The sequence below is a fragment of the Uloborus diversus genome, chromosome 9, assembly GCF_026930045.1.
Source record: "Uloborus diversus isolate 005 chromosome 9, Udiv.v.3.1, whole genome shotgun sequence".
Classification (NCBI taxonomy): Eukaryota; Metazoa; Arthropoda; class Arachnida; order Araneae; family Uloboridae; genus Uloborus; species Uloborus diversus.
This window is the reverse complement of record NC_072739.1, coordinates 71883200-71901558: the sequence shown is the minus strand read 5'-3', so window position 1 is coordinate 71901558 and position 18359 is coordinate 71883200.

The window sequence follows — 18359 nt, the reverse complement described above, 5'->3', positions numbered from 1 at the left end:
ATTATTTTATCAGATAACTTATCAACATGATGAATGCCGGAAGACATCAAGGAGCAAGGATTTTCAAAAGAAAAAACATCCCTTTAATTTTAATTTCTTTACACATAAATATGCATTGACCATCATATGTTTTAATTATATTTTAAATTAACATTAAAAAATTATTATTTAGTTGAATGCAGCAGTACTATCTCTGCCAGCAGAAGAAAATCTAGTGTTTCCAACACAAACATCTGTATATTCTCTTCCAGTGGAATTTTCAAAACTCATGTCGACTACATAATGTTGCCAATTGATTTTGTTGATGGACATTGGGGAGGAGAGAGGAACCTGTTCTGATAAACGTTTGCTTATCTGCACCAGATATTTGTTTCTTGTCCTTATCATTCCGGTCATTTGGCCATGGATATTTTCAAATATGTAGCATGAAAATTGATCGAGAGATCTATATAGCATAACATCATTAGCTATATAGAGAAAATTATGTACATTGTAAACAATTGACTTTTTACCGTAGAGCATTTCCATATCCTCAACAAAATATTGCATTTTCTCGGCAAACACAATGAACTTTTCCACATCACAAAGTTCATGGTTTGACAGTACGGATACTGCAACATGAAAGCATAAGAAATGTTGATACACAGCATCTTTTAAAACAATTAGGCCTGTTTATAATAAAAACTGCCTGAATTCAGTGGCTTTCCCTCACCTTCCTTTCTGCCACGTTGGGATTTCCAGATAGAGGGTGATTTCTACACCAGTGGCCACTTTCCGATCAGGATAACCTCTACTGGACGCTGCTGCCATCAGTAGCATCAGCAAGCCCGACTTCGTATTGATCGAGCTGATTGGGCAGCATTCACTCAATTGGAATAAATAACATCGGAAGACGTGACTGATATTGGTATAGAGGTAAGCCGAGTAACCGACATTGTCTTGACGGCAGCGAACATTGCTATTCCAAGAACCACTAAAGGTAGGATCCTAAACCGTGGTAGAACTTTGATTGCCAGGAGGCTCATAAAAAAAAAAAAAAAAAAAAGCATGGAACACGTTTCGTTGTTATCCAACCACACAAAATCTCGTGGCACTTAAACGAGCTCGTGCTGAAGCTCGGAGGATTCGACGAAAAAGCCAGCGGGACTCGTGGCAGGCCTATGTCAGCACAATCACGACGTCCACCCCATCTAAGACAGTGTGGGGTAAAATTTAAGAATTTCTGGTAACTACAATACGTCTTGTGCTCCCATTTTGGTGAAAAATGGTCAACTTTTATCTAATGACAAAGAGGTGGCTGACTGCCTGGCGACTCATTTGGCAGAAGTCTCCATTGCAAATAACTACTGCCCAAAATTTTTAACTATCAAATCACGCAAGGAACAAAGAGTTCTAGATTTTAATTCAAACATTTATATTCAATACAACGGAAACACCTATCACGAACTAAATACTGCCTTACAAAAATAAAAAAACACATCACCAGACCCTGATGAAATTCACAGTTAAAAAATCTAAGCAGGTCTTCATTGGAAAATATTCTGCAGCTTTTCAATAGAATTTATTTTGAACACACATTCCCAAAATCGTGGAGTCAAGCAATAGTAATTCCTATCCTTAAACCAAATAAACTATCTGATAAACCTGAGAGCTATAGACCTATATCTCTCACTAGTTGCCTATGTAAAGTCATGGAACGGAAGGTCAACGCCGAACTGATGCACAATCTGGGGTCACAACATCTGATATCCTAATATCAAAGTGGATTTAGGCGAGGCAGATGCACAATAGACAACTTACTGCTTTTCGAAACATCAGTAAAAGAAGCATTTCTCAAACGAAAACATCTTGTGAGCGTATTTTTCGATATTGAAAAAGCATATGACCGTACTTGGAGATATGGGATCCTCAAAACCCTGCATGAGTATGGGTTACGAGGTAATCTACCCATCTTTGTCTCCAACTTTCTAAAAAAAACGTTCTTTTCGTGTCCGTGTCAAGTCGGTTCTGTCGGATACCTTCATTCAAGAAGGAGTACCTCAAGGAAGTGTATTAAGCGCAACTCTATTCTTAATAGCAATCAATAGCTTAATTGAAAAATTGCCCCCTACTGTAAGAGGTACGATGTTCGTTGATGATTTTTAAATTTCTTTCTCGTCATCGAACATGAGTATCGTTGAAAGACAACTTGAAATTGCAATCAATAAAGTAGCCCAATGGGCGGAAGAAAATGGCTTTATTTTCTCTGCTCAAAAAACATTCTGTATTCATTTCTGCCGTAAAAGAGGCCTTCATCCTGATACAAATCTTCTCCTCAATAATCAACCAATAGCTGTAAAAGATCAAGGAAAATTGCTTGGTCTCACACTGGATAAAAAAACTCAAATTTATATCGCACATAAAAGAGCTAAGAAATTTTTTTTTATTGAAATTAAATGTTCTAAAAGTGTTACCAAACACTTCCTTGGATGCTGATACAGAGTCTCTCTTAAGAATCTATAGGGATCTTATCCGCTCAAAATTTGATTATGGATGCCAAATTTATGGCTCTGCTGCGAAAAGCTATCTAAAAGCTCTAGACCCAATACATAATCAGGCGCTGCGCATCTGCACAGGAGCCTTCCGAACCTCACCTATAAATAGCCTTCATATTCTAGCACATGAACAATCTTTAAACAATAGACGTCTCCAACTTTCTTTAAATTTTTACTTTAAAACAAAACCTTCCACTAATCATCCAATACATCTCCATATTTTTAATCCATCTAATGTTGTTTTAGTTCTTCATCGTCCTTCGATGACCCCAACATTCGGGATTCGAATGCGTCGGGTACTATCAGACTTACAGCTACCAGATTTCAAAACTGTCAACACAATAAAACTAATTGAACCATGGTGCGAAGTAAAACCTTCTGTAATCAATGGCTTCTCAAAATTCCCCAAACAAACTTCTGTCGATTCAATTTATCAACAAATCTTTCATGAAATCAAAAGCAAATATTCTGGTTATAAAGACATTTTTACTGACGGATCAAATGCAAACGATCACGTCGGCTTTTCCACAATAATTAATAGCCAGGTCACCGCAGAAAAACTAAACCCATCTTGTTCAGTATTTACCTCTGAAATAAAAGCTATATTTGCATCTCTGAAGTCAATAGCTCAGTCCAACCACAAAAAATGGGTAATATACACTGACTCAAAAAGTTCAGTGGACGCCATCACTCGCTGCAATAATAATAGCCACCCTATAGTCATTCAAGCATATCATTTGTACAAAAATCTTATTCAAAATCATTTTCGTGTTCTCTTTTGTTAGATCCCTGTTCATGTGGGCATTACAGGCAATGAGGCAGCCGATGCAGCTGCCAAAACCGCAAACATCATGGTCGATGATAGTGTTCTTTTTAATGACATTAAAAACGCAATATCTGAATGTCTCAACACACATTGGCAGCAGACATGAAATCTAGAAACTCTAAATAAATTGCATTCGATCCAACCATCGGCTAAAGGTTTCAAATCATTACAACTTTCCAGGAGAGAACAAGTTTTATTAACTCGTCTTCGCATCGGTCATACCTGGTTCACCCATAAATACCTTTTATGCCGTGAACCAGCTCCAACTTGTATTAAATGTAATGTCAACGAGACAGTGTTGCATACATTACGCAACTGCCCAAATTTTAATCAAATACGTTTTAAATATTTTAATGCTTTTAATCCATTTTTGAAAGACTTGCTGGGGGACCCACCCCATTGCAATTTATACTCCTTCCTCCGGGAAATTCGATTCTCCTTTTTAATTTAGTGTTCATCTCACCATTATGTGATTTCGTCCTTTCCTTATTTTTCAAGATATTGTTTCATCCATTTTCCTTATACGTCTTCAACGTTTATATGTTTTTAAGGCTGTCCTTTTTTAATACTAGTACTTGAAAGTTTATTCTTTTGATTTCAAAACATACTTACTTTTACCCTTTTAGCTTATTCTTATATATTATTTATTTTTTATTTAACAAAAAATCGTTTGGCGCAGTATAGCCCTCAAGGGCTCTTGCGCCATAAAAAACAAACCAACCAACCAAATACTAAGTTAGTTTCCCTTAGTCAGTAGACACTTCTAATTTAGTAGTTACTTGTATTTTTGACAGCATATTACTCCAGGACTGAAATTTAAAATTTAAACATGCATTAAAAACTAAAACGTATTGCACAATAACATTTTTGTTAACCAAAAGAGTGGTAATTTGTAAAACGTTATAAAATATATGTTGAAATCATGTGTATAAAAAGTGAATACAAATACTTGAAAAAATATATATATATATATTTTGTTTGTTTGAATAGGACTATTCCTTCAAAAGTTTGAGAGGAAACAAGAGGAACTGAGACAGACACACAAATAATCTATTATTATTCCTAAAAAAAATGCTTTTTTTTATGTTTCATCAGTTTATTTAACATAGTTTGTAGTTCTAGGCATACTTAATTAGACTTGATTCAAAATATATATTTCCCTGCCAATTCAGAATAACCGGCAACATGGTTGATTACAAATTATTTGGTGCCTTGTATAAATCCAAGTTAGTAAAAAGTTTAGGAAATTTTTGGCTTCTTACCAATTTTTAGAAAATGTTAATTACAAAATTGTAAGGTACAGATTTCTGTATTTTTTTATATTTACCAATGCCTTTAAGGAATTATGTGAAATTATTTCTTCGAACTGCATCAAATCGTCAATGGATGTCAAAGGCAAAGCAAATTCATACTCTGCAAAAACAGTATCCCCTATTGCAGCAGCAACTTGCGGGTTTTCCCAAGACATTCATTTTCATGTCCGGCTTTTCCCGCATCAACTTAACTTCTTTTTTCAACTGTTTGTTATCATTCTTAAGCTCAACTGAAAGGTGCAAGATCTTTTGTAGAACTATTTTTTTTTTAAAAAAATGAATAAGTGAATAAAATGGTTTGAAAAAAATGGTAGAAAATTTTAACAAAAATATGTGATGTGAAATAGTGGTATTAAAGTAAGACGCAGATTTGAGCTTTCAGCTTGAAAGCCAACATTAAAACACAAGGCCAATTCAATCAGAATTGAGTTTGAAAAAAAGACACAAGATAATAACATAGAAAAGCATTGAACTCTACGCTATATGAGATGGATCAGCTTTAAATTTTTCTTCACTTACTTGAGTTATTTATGTAAAATATATTTGATCGTACAAAAAGGAAAAAAAATCTAATACAAGTGGAACTCATGAAAAGTACAGTTAAAGATAGGGTATCTGCTATGTTCAGAGTTTTGGAATCCATAACTTCTGCAAGTAACTTTCTATGACTCAGGAGATGCAATTTTTTCAGAAAAAATAACAGTATTTATAAGGATATTAAATTAGGTTTTGTGAAAAAAATTACACCCATCTGATCCATGCTTTGCACTCAACAGTTGAATTTAAAGTGAAATTCAAGTGAAATTTATTGAGCTAAACTACTATTATAACTAAGAAACAATGCAACAATGACTAGTATGTACATGAAATAGTTTTAAATTTAATACTAGTTGGCACTACTTTTTGATTCAGCTGTTGAAAGTTATTAAAATGAAAGATGTTAATGGGTTAGATTTTTCCACTGAAATCAAGACAAGGGGTCACTTTTAAGCTATTCAAATCTCAAGCTAACCAAGAAATTAGGAAAAACTACTACTTTAGTAGGGTTGTGGGTACCTAGAATAGCTTATCAGAAGAGAGGCTGTAATTGACAAGGGGGTAGGCTTTAAATGGGCTATTGGTGTTTATTAAGAGGCTAATAAATTGACTTGGACCAGCCTAGTGTCTATTGTTGGTCGCCATATAAGTATTTTTATTTGTAAATTGACCCATTGAAAAAAACTTCTATTTTCTTTTCTTATTTTGCTTGTCAACTAATATTTAGTAGTGTATATTTTAGGGATTTTTAGTGTATATTTGCAAGCATATTATAAAACTTTTTAATCCATATAATGTGGTGCATTCAATTTTATGATTTTTATCATAAGAAATTTTTTAAACAGGGTTAGTACGCTCCGGGAAAACCTGGAATTGTCAGGGAAAATGACATAGTTAAAAATGTCATGGAAAAGTCAGGGAAATTTCCAATTTTGTCCCAAAAACAATTTTTTTCCAAGGAATTTTGTACCATGAGATCTAATTTTCGTTTGTATAGATGTTTCTCGAAAATTTTTTTAAAAGTTTTGAGTCAAAATGATGCTAGAAATAAAAAAAAAGACCACCCCCCTCTCTCCCCCCCCCCCCAAAAAAAAACCCATTCCGCGGACGCCATTTTTGCCCCTCAATAGTTCCCAAGGAAACATTCCTAGGGTGAATAGGAATTATGCACAAACTCAACAGGGGAGAAGACAATTTACTGCTTCTGAAACACAAGCGTGCGTATGGTAGGGTCGATTGGGAAAAGCGTTTTTTTATCGAAAAGTCTTTTCAGCTACGTGTGAAACATAGTCGCCATATTTGGTCATTCATAAGATGAAAGTTGACACGATACTTAAATGCCTAAGTTTCCAAAAACAAAGCAGTATTGAATGTTTTCTTTTACTGAAAACTAATGAAAAAAACGCAAAATGTGCTGCATTTTTTTTTTTTTTTTAATATGGAATTTTCTTGAGAAATGAAAATTTAATTTTATCCTCATTGCCTTGGATGCAAATGTGCTAAAAACTTTTCAAGTGAATTGTAGTTTTAGGAAGATTTATTATTTCTAAACTTTTTTCATGCTGAAAATTCATAAAATTATACCTTAATTTTTGGTCATTCCCAAAATGGCAGTACACAAGACAATTGAGTGCCCAAGTTTCCGAAAATGGCATTGGATGGTTACTGCAATGCAAACTATTGATAACAACGCAAAATGGGCCCTTTTTTTCGGATAATTTGTAATTATTTTTTGGAAAAATGCGACTCTTTATCTACAGAACGTTTTTAATTATAATTGATTTAGACCCTTATGTGCTAAAAACTGACTATTTTGTCTTAATTGTAATTTTTTAGAGTTTATTAATCATGTACAACTACTTTTATGCTACAAATTCCACTTATCATAAATTTTTTACTTAGTCGCTTTATTTGGTCGTTTACAAGATGGAAGTAGACATAAATTTACAAAAACATAATTGGATGTTTATCTCAATGTAAACTATTGAAAGTAAATGTGCAATTATTTATGAATTTTTAAAAATCAATTATTTTCTAGAAAAGACAATTTTTAATTTTATTGTAAGCATCCTTTATATGGAAAAGAAGAAAATACTGATGATTATTGGCATCGGTCTATGATCAACAGATGTTGATTTTTGTTATTATGCATAATATGGTATGCCCATCATTGCAACAAGTTAATCATATTTATACTGAAAAATAGCTCTGTACTTTGCTCAATATGTTTACTGTTACATACTAATAAGAAAATAAAAAGAAGAATTGTAACCCAAAAGCGGAGAACAATTGCTGCACGATAACAGCAAAACGCTAATATGCATGACATGTGACATCAAAGAAAAAATAAGTTGAAAGTACTTTGTTTTCAACAAGTAGTAAACAAATGAAAAAAGTTTTGAACAAAATACTGAGAGAGAGAGGGAAATTTAAAAAAAAAAAATTCCAAGATTTTTTTTATTTATTTTTTAATTTACAAGTGGAAAAGTTTGAGTTCTTACGCTTTGTACTTTAAACAATTTTGATTGTTTTGAAAATATTGTTACTTAAACTTAATTTTGAATGAAGCGAGTAATCTGGAATTTTCAAAAAAAAAAAAATAACCTGGAAAAGTCAGGGAATTTTTTTTCAACCACAAGTGTATGAACCCTGTTAAAGGTTCAAAATGTAAAAAAAACCTTCTCTTTTAACAATTATGCATACAAGCAGTAAACATTTTGTGTCAAAATGTAATTTAAGAAACGAATTTTCTGTTGGAATATTATGGGTACAAGTTTGCTGAGAGAGAGATGTGCTCAAAACAAAAAATATTTTAAGTTAAAAAAATATATATATATTCAGATTTCTAATGCTAACGAGATCGATCTCAAAGTAGCTTTTTCTTTGTATTTGGCATTGTTTAATTTCCAAACTTTCAACGTTTTTTCTTTTATGTGTTTTTCTTTTATTAATTTACAAACATTATGCATAAATGTTGATACTATGCAGTGAGTTCGCATTAACAGAGCTATCTGAAAAAAAGAGAATCGGAGCATGTCTAAAAGCCACGCCTCCAGCAGCACGTAGCAAACAAAACAAGCCCATGGCGAAAAACCGAGAGAATGTCGATGTAAATTCGTGGTTATAGAATGGTAAGATAAAGCATATTTTTCAAGTACCTAATTTTCCTCCTTTTTTTCCTCCAAGTAAAACCTGAAGGAAAATCGTCGAATTGGTTTCCGTCCCGCCCTTAATCTCAGAAATTTCATCAAGACGGAAGGTCTTGCACCCATGGTGTATATCAATTAGATATTCATAATTTAAATAAGAGCACTGCAGTATTTTAACCTTTTCTTTTTAACCTGATCACAATATTCATGCTAAGCTACTGTTATGTGTTGGTTATAAAACAACTGATTCACACAAATTAGTTCCTGAGCTGAAATTTTAACAAAATGTCTCCTGGAACTTAACGTTATAGGCTTGCACTATCTCTAAATGATCAAATTTGTATGCCCTTAAAGACAAGAAATGCAAAATGAATAAAAAGTAATAATGTTCACCAGTGTTTTGTGTATCTCCAGTTGATGATGTTTCATTCTTTTGATTACTGGTACGATTTTCTATTGTAACAAATAACACATCTATTTATGATTTTCGTGCAATAAAAATTTATATACCTACTTAGTTTAAAAATTAAAATAAATCAAGGTTATTCACTCACCTATTTCTTCACGTGTGGAATCGGCCAAGGTTTCTATTATTGGAGTTGTAGTTACAGCAGACAGTTTAGTGTTTTCTAAAACAAATATTTTATTTAAGAGCCCAATAATTACTTATTTTGCAGTGTAACTTCATACACATGCTGTCTATGTTTTTATGAGACAAACACAGTTGTCCCTAAGTAAAGGTACTTCAAGAGTATTCACCGGGAATTTCATTAATGATTAGTTTAGTAAAAGATTACATGAATCGTTTATGCATCACAATGCATTGAAGGGTTATTCCTGCTCACTTGATAAAATAATTTCTAAAACTTTCCCAAACTTCAGACTAAATAAGACGAATTAAAGCATGGAACAGACATTTTATTTATAGCAAATTATTATATTATAGCAAAAATTAAGGTGGCATATTATACAAAATTCTTAATTTAACAAATAAATCATTTCATAAGACCAAAACAAAACATAATGATAATTTATTTTTTACCTGGAGGAGGTAGAGAAAGGCTATATATTTTCTTTTTTGGCATGTATCTATTAGCTTTTTTTACTGCTGGTTCATCATCATCAGAGGAATTATTCCCAATTCTAAACCGTGAAGGAGGAATAATTTGTCTTTTCCTCGTGTTTCCCTCATTTTCTTCTAAATCAGTGGAATCGCTTCCAACGCATGATGTGTCTCTCGATATTTCTGCTTTCTCAGAGGCTGTAGTAAATGAATCTAAAAAACAGAAAAAGGCTTTTATACAACACATCAAACTATTACTTTTCAGATGTCTACGTATTCATCGTCAAAGGAGGGTGACTGCCACACCCTAGAAGAGAAATTTTGACTCCCATGCTTTTTCCAAATGTAAAAAATAATTTTAAACTGCAATTTAAGACTTCAAATTCAAAATATATCTGGAAGACAACCACATTTTCTGCTTTCATCTGACTGAAAATAGCATAAAATGTTTTTTTTTTTAGGAGAGGAGGACTAGAATTTCAAGCACAATTTCTTAGATCCATTAATTGCAAACCATCTTAAAACAAGAAAAAAGAATTATTCCTATTGTTATTAAATGAAGTCAATTGAAACCTAAAACAACATTTACACGTCGTCCGTACGGCACTTGAGCTCCGCTTTTTTTCTCCCTAAAATCAGTTTTTGGTCGGCGTTGCCATGACAGCAAGCCGTATTGTACGGGACCCGTCAACGTGACGAGAAGCTAGATATCTGACGTCCGTTGAGTTCAGACTCGCATTTCATTGGTCTTAACGAGATAAGTGCTCTCCCTTTATTGATGGAGAGTACTACCATGTGCTTTACTCGCGTTCGCAATGTATGAATGCTTCTCCCTTTTCGAAAAACGTCTGTCTGTCCGCTGTACGTGGCGAACGTGATGTGCGGACGATGTCTGAATTACGCTTAAGGGGAAAAAATCTTACTAGCAATACAATTAAAAAGAAAAGAACTTTCAACTGATATATGAAACAAGATGTTTTTTTTTTCAATGATAAGAATAATAAAGATTTATTAACTGTTGGGAGTTAAGCTATTTGATTATTCATTTAAAAATCTATCATACAATCCTCTTCAACTTCCAGTAAGTCAAAATAGTGAAAAGAAATATGGCATATAAATGAGACAATCTGGCATCCAGCTTGGTGAGAAAATGAGTAAGTTACAAGCTAATTTCAGCATTGTGCTTTTTGTTTTGCTGCAGTTTGCATTTTGTTCTGCTGCTGTTCAAAAAAAAACCATCAGATTTAAGCTCTTCATTAGCAATAAAAAGTATACACATTTCTAATTTTTTTTTTTTTTTTTTTTTTTTTTTTTTTTTAATGATATGGAGGAAAAGAGATTCTATTTGGTATTACAGTAGAGAACCAATTATCCGGGAAGTTCGGGACCATGGCTATCCCGGATATTTGAATTTCCCGGTTTTCTGGATCGCTAAAAAGAACTTTTGCCCCATTGTTTATAAAACTTGAATTACTATAATAAATAGTAATACGTATTTAAATAAGAAGAAAACAGTTCGGAAATGCTTATCAATAACGAAACATTAAAAATTACTAGTGAAAGAATAATTTAAAAACCAAAAACCCTAAGTTATTTAATAAGACCTGAGACCTTCACATTCATTTTGAAAAGGAAAGAAAAACACCAAGTTTCGATGTTGTAAAGTTAAAGAGAATGAAGGGAAGGACAAGAAACAAGTTTTTTTGAACGTAAATGTGCGATTCTTCTACTATAGTCTGTTTTCATGAACGCGCTTTGTTTTTTCACTTTTTTGTAAAGGTTTGGCATTAGCGATTATTGATAACTATTGCTTTTGCACTAAGTTAATACCAATTGAAATTTAATTTATGAGTCCCTGCAGTCTTATTATAGTCATGTGTTTAACGATTTCTACATTTCACCATCAACTATCCGGAAAATTCGAGAATCGCGGCGTTTCACGCGTTTTTGCGACGTCACTTTCGCTCTAAACGGTTTTAATTAAAGGCCGTTCAATAAAATATTGCATTATAATGTGACAATATTTATTTCTTTAGTTTTCAGTTGGAATAAAACACAAAAGTTTCAGACTTACGTGTGTACTTTAGTTCAAGAAAATGTTCTGGAAAATTTTCCCTGCGTTAAAGACAACCCTTTGAAGCTCATTTTGTAAATGGTTTCCCGAGTTATAGCTCAGTAATATGATATATATTAAGAAACCGCTCATTTTCTTTTAGGTATTTCAAAAAAAAAAAAAAAAAATGCTTAGTTTTTCAAAAATTAAAAAAAATTCGTATTTTTAAAAAATGACGGGAAAATCGGCAAAAGGTTGCCGGTTTTCTGGTTTCCCGGTTTTTTGGTTCCCGGATAAAAGGTTCTGCACTGTATTTTATAGAAGAAAAAACAACTTCTGGAAAAAGAGTTAAAGCTAAATGCAAAACAAATGGCTTATTAATGCTGGGTATAGTTCTTAGAATGAAGTAACGTAAGGAAATACGTACAGCACAACAGATACAGAATGATTCTATAGATGATGAACCAGGAATAAATAGATGCAATACTGCTGGTTTGTTGATCGTATGTAAAAATGGATTTCAATTCTTACTTAGTAAGATGTAAAGTTTTAATTTCAAGTTATTATATGCCTTTAATTCTTTAATTTTCTAAAATAAATTCATCTAAACTATATTTTTTCTGGTAAGGACAAAAAAAAAATGGTTGTTCGCTCATTAAAATGCAGATTAATAGTGATCTTTTATTATAAAACTTAAATATTTAGCATTTTTTAAGTTTATATGCAATCTAAATTATTATTTTCTTTTTTAAAAATATGCATAAAACTTTTCCCATTAAAATAAGCCTTTATATTTTCTAGCTAGTAGATTTCGAAGTTAAAAACACCAAACATTATCCAAATTTAGTTCAAGCCTTATCCTGCGTAATTTTCAGCCAGGTATAATTTATAAATTGCTAAATCATTATTTGACACAACTTTTTTTTTTTTTTTTTTACACAAGTTTGTGAGATTTCAAACAAGAACTTGTTTTTCTTTCTCTAAAAAAAGTTGGTTCATGCATTTACATAGCACACACATATACGCATCAAAAATATTACAATTTTTTTAAAACATTTCATCGTTTTTCAAAAACATTCCACAATCATAAACAAAAAAAATTGGGGTCATTTTGTCATATTTACTTGATTGTCCATACACCGTAATAGGGTAGTGCACTCAGCCTTCACTTGGAGCAACACAACTCATGATCATCTTTATCAACTGCCATTTTGTTGCATCTTCAGGCCAGTTGGAGCGGTTTCCGCCAACAAGCCAACCTGCTGGTACAACCTCTGTCTCTGTGACTTTGTTGTTCTCATCTAAAAACCCAACAGCAGCATACTGCTACATACAGCTACAATTTTTTAAATCATTTTCATCGTTTTTCAAAAACATTCCACAATCATAAACAAAAAAATTGGAGTCATTTTGTCATATTTACTTGATGGTCCATAGAACGTAATAGAGTTGTGCACCCAGCCTTCACTTGGAGCAACACAACTCATGATCATCTTTTTCAACTGCCATTTTGTTGCATCTTTAGGCCAGTTGTAGCGGTTTCGCCAACAAGCCAACCTGCTGGTACGACCTGTGTCTCTCTGACATTGTTGTTCTCATCTAAAAACCCAACAGCAGCATACTGCTACATACAGCTACAATTTTTTTAAACATTTTCATCATTTTTCAAAAACATTCCACAATCATAAACAAAAGAATTGGGGTCATTTTGTCATATTTACTTGATTGTCCATGAACGTAATAGGGTAGTGCACCCAGCCTTCACTTGGAGCAACACAACTCATGATCATCTTTGTCAACTGCCATTTTGTTGCATCTTCAGGCCAGTTGGAGCGGTTTCCGCCAACAAGCCAACCTGCTGGTACAACCTCTGTCTCTGTGACTTTGTTGTTCTCATCTAAAAACCCAACAGCAGCATACTGCTACATACAGCTACAATTTTTTAAAACATTTTCATCGTTTTTCAAAAACATTCCACAATCATAAACAAAAAAGTTGGGGTCATTTTGTCATTTTTACTTGATTGTCCATAGAACGTAATAGGGTAGTGCACCCAGCCTTCACTTGGAGCAACACAACTCATGATCATCTTTTTCAACTGCCATTTTGTTGCATCTTCAGGCCAGTTGGAGCGGTTTCCGCCGACAAGCCAACCTGCTGGTACAACCTCTGTCTCTGTGACATTGTTGTTCTCATCTAAAAACCCAACAGCAGCATACTGCTACATACAGCTACAATTTTTTAAATCATTTTCATCGTTTTTCAAAAACATTCCACAATCATAAACAAAAAATTTGGAGTCATTTTGTCATATTTACTTGATTGTCCATACACCGTAATAGGGTAGTGCACCCAGCCTTCACTTGGAGCAACACAACTCATGATCATCTTTTTCAACTGCCATTTTGTTGCATCTTTAGGCCAGTTGGAGCGGTTTCCGCCAACAAGCCAACCTGCTGGTACAACCTCTGTCTCTGTGACATTGTTGTTCTCATCTAAAAACCCAACAGCAGCATACTGCTACATACAGCTACAATTTTTTAAATCATTTTCATCGTTTTTCAAAAACATTCCACAATCATAAACAAAAAAATTGGGGTCATTTTGTCATATTTACTTGATTGTCCATACACCGTAATAGGGTAGTGCACCCAGCCTTCACTTGGAGCAACACAACTCATGATCATCTTTTTCAACTGCCATTTTGTTGCATCTTCAGGCCAGTTGCAGCGGTTTCCGCCAACAAGCCAACCTGCGGGTACAACGTACAACCTCTGTTTCTGTGACATTGTTGTTCTTATCTAAAAACCCAACAGCAGCATACTGCTACATACAGCTACAATTTTTTAAAACATTTTCATCGTTTTTCAAAAACATTCCACAATCATAAACAAAAAAATTGGGATCATTTTGTCATATTTACTTGATTGTCCATAGAACGTAATAGGGTAGTGCACCCAGCCTTCACTTGGAGCAACACAACTCATGTTTATCTTTTTCAACTGCCATTTTGTTGCATCTTCAGGCCAGTTGCAGCTGTTTCCGCCAACAAGCCAACCTGCTGGTACACCATACAACCTCTGTTTCTGTGACATTGTTGTTCTTATCTAAAAACCCAACAGCAGCAAACTGCTACATACAGCTACAATTTTTTAAAACATTTTTATCGTTTTTCAAAAACATTCCACAATCATAAACAAAAAAGTTGGGGTCATTTTGTCATTTTTACTTGATTGTACATAGAACGTAATAGGGTAGTGCACCCAGCCTTCACTTGGAGCAACACAACTCATGATCATCTTTTTCAACTGCCATTTTGTTGCATCTTCAGGCCAGTTGGAGCGGTTTCCGCCGACAAGCCAACCTGCTGGTACAACCTCTGTCTCTGTGACATTGTTGTTCTCATCTAAAAACCCAACAGCAGCATACTGCTACATACAGCTACAATTTTTTAAATCATTTTCATCGTTTTTCAAAAACATTCCACAATCATAAACAAAAAATTTGGAGTCATTTTGTCATATTTACTTGATTGTCCATACACCGTAATAGGGTAGTGCACCCAGCCTTCACTTGGAGCAACACAACTCATGATCATCTTTTTCAACTGCCATTTTGTTGCATCTTTAGGCCAGTTGGAGCGGTTTCCGCCAACAAGCCAACCTGCTGGTACAACCTCTGTCTCTGTGACATTGTTGTTCTCATCTAAAAACCCAACAGCAGCATACTGCTACATACAGCTACAATTTTTTAAATCATTTTCATCGTTTTTCAAAAACATTCCACAATCATAAACAAAAAAATTGGAGTCATTTTGTCATATTTACTTGATGGTCCATAGAACGTAATAGAGTTGTGCACCCAGCCTTCACTTGGAGCAACACAACTCATGATCATCTTTTTCAACTGCCATTTTGTTGCATCTTTAGGCCAGTTGTAGCGGTTTCGCCAACAAGCCAACCTGCTGGTACGACCTGTGTCTCTGTGACATTGTTGTTCTCATCTAAAAACCCAACAGCAGCATACTGCTACATACAGCTACAATTTTTTTAAACATTTTCATCATTTTTCAAAAACATTCCACAATCATAAACAAAAGAATTGGGGTCATTTTGTCATATTTACTTGATTGTCCATGAACGTAATAGGGTAGTGCACCCAGCCTTCACTTGGAGCAACACAACTCATGATCATCTTTGTCAACTGCCATTTTGTTGCATCTTCAGGCCAGTTGCAGCGGTTTCCGCCAACAAGCCAACCTGCGGGTACAAAGTACAACCTCTGTTTCTGTGACATTGTTGTTCTTATCTAAAAACCCAACAGCAGCATACTGCTACATACAGCTACAATTTTTTAAAACATTTTCATCGTTTTTCAAAAACATTCCACAATCATAAACAAAAAAATTGGGATCATTTTGTCATATTTACTTGATTGTCCATAGAACGTAATAGGGTAGTGCACCCAGCCTTCACTTGGAGCAACACAACTCATGTTTATCTTTTTCAACTGCCATTTTGTTGCATCTTCAGGCCAGTTGCAGCTGTTTCCGCCAACAAGCCAACCTGCTGGTACAACATACAACCTCTGTTTCTGTGACATTGTTGTTCTTATCTAAAAACCCAACAGCAGCAAACTGCTACATACAGCTACAATTTTTTAAAACATTTTTATCGTTTTTCAAAAACATTCCACAATCATAAACAAAAAAGTTGGGGTCATTTTGTCATTTTTACTTGATTGTCCATAGAACGTAATAGGGTAGTGCACCCAGCCTTCACTTGGAGCAACACAACTCATGATCATCTTTTTCAACTGCCATTTTGTTGCATCTTCAGGCCAGTTGGATAATCCTCTCTGGGGGAGTCCAGACTCCAACAGTAGAGGTTTAACAATAGAAAATTTTATTGAAGACAATGATCTTTGCATCCTTAATAACGGTGAAAACACTTATTTTCATCTTTCTACCCAATCTTACCATGCCATCGATCTCGTAATATGCTCACCTTCTTTTCTGCCACGTTGGGATTTTCAGGTGGAGGGTGGTCTCTACTCCAGTGGCCACTTTCCGATCAGGATAACCTCTACTGGACGCTGCGGCCATCAGCAGCATCAGCAAGCTCGACTTCGCATTGATCGAGCTGATTGGGCAGCATTTACCCAGTTGGCAGAAATTAAATCAGAAGACGTAACTGATATTGATATCGATGTAGCGGTAAAGCGAGTAACCGACATTATCCTAAACGCAGCTAACGCTGTCATACCAAAAACCACTAAAGGCAGGATCAAGTTTCCTAAGCCTTGGTGGAACCTCTATTGTCAGGAGGCTCATAAGAAGCAAAAAAAAGCATGGAATACGTTTCGTCGTTATCCAACCACACAAAATCTCGTATCACTTAAACGAGCTCGTGCTGAAGCTCGAAGGATTCGACGGAAGAGCCAGCGGGACTCGTGGCAGACCTATGTCAGCACAATCACGACGTCCACCCCATCAAAGACCGTATGGGGTAAAATAAAAAAAATCGTTGGCAACTACAATATATCTTGTGCACCCATTCTGGAGAATAACGGTCGTATTTTGTCCGATCACAAAGAGGTGGCTGACTGCATGGGGACTTATTTGGCAGAAGTCTCCAGTGCAAATAACTATTGCTCAAAATTTTTAACCATCAAATCACGCAAAGAACAAAAAGTTCTAGATTTTAATTCAAACATTTTTAATCAATACAACACAAAATTCACCCTTCAAGAACTGAATGCTGCCTTACAAAAATCAAAAAACACATCACCAGGTCCAGACGAAATTCACAATAGTATGTTAAAACATCTAAGCAGGTCCTCTTTAGAACATATTCTGCATCTTTTCAATAGAATTTATTCGGAACACAGATTCCCAAAATCCTGGTGTGAAGCAACAGTAATTCCTATCCTTAAGCCCAATAAACCATCTGAAAAACCTGAGAGCTATAGACCTATAGCTCTCACTAGCTGCCTATGTAAAATAATGGAACGGATGGTCAACTCCAGGCTGATATACATTTTGGAGTCGCATCATCTGCTATCTCCATATCAAAGTGGATTCAGGCGTGGTAGATGCACAATAGACAACCTATTGCTTCTCGAAACACCAATAAGAGAAGCATTTCTCAAACGAAAACATCTCGTGAGCGTATTTTTTGACATTGAAAAGGCATATGATCGTACCTGGAGGTATGGGATCCTCAAAACCCTGCACGAGTATGGGTTGCGAGGTAACCTACCAATCTTTCTTTCTAATTTTCTAAGAGATCGAACTTTTCGCGTACGTGTCAAGTCTGTTTTATCGGATACCTTCATCCAAGAAGAAGGAGTTCCCCAGGGAAGTGTGCTAAGCGTAACTCTCTTCATAATCGCAATCAATAGCTTAATTGATCAACTGCCTCCTTCTGTAAAAGGTACCATGTTCGTTGATGATTTTCAAATTTCTTTTTCTTCATCGAGCATGAGTATCATTGAAAGACAACTTCAAATAGCCATCAATAAAGTATCACAATGGGCGGAAGAAAATGGCTTCTCTTTCTCTGCTCAAAAAACCTTTTCCATTCATTTCTGCCGTAAAAGAGGTCTCCATCCTGATCCAAACCTTAATCTTAATAATCAACCAATAGTTGTAAAGGATCAGGGAAAATTCCTGGGTCTCATATTTGATAAAAAACTGAAATTTGTACCGCACATACAAGAACTGAGGAAAAAATGTTTATTGAAACTAAATATCCTGAAAGTCTTAGCAAACACATCTTGGGGTGCTGATAAAGAGTCTCTGTTGAGAATTTACAGGGCTCTTATACGCTCAAAACTTGATTATGGATGTCAAATTTATGGCTCTGCAGCGAAGAGCTATCTGA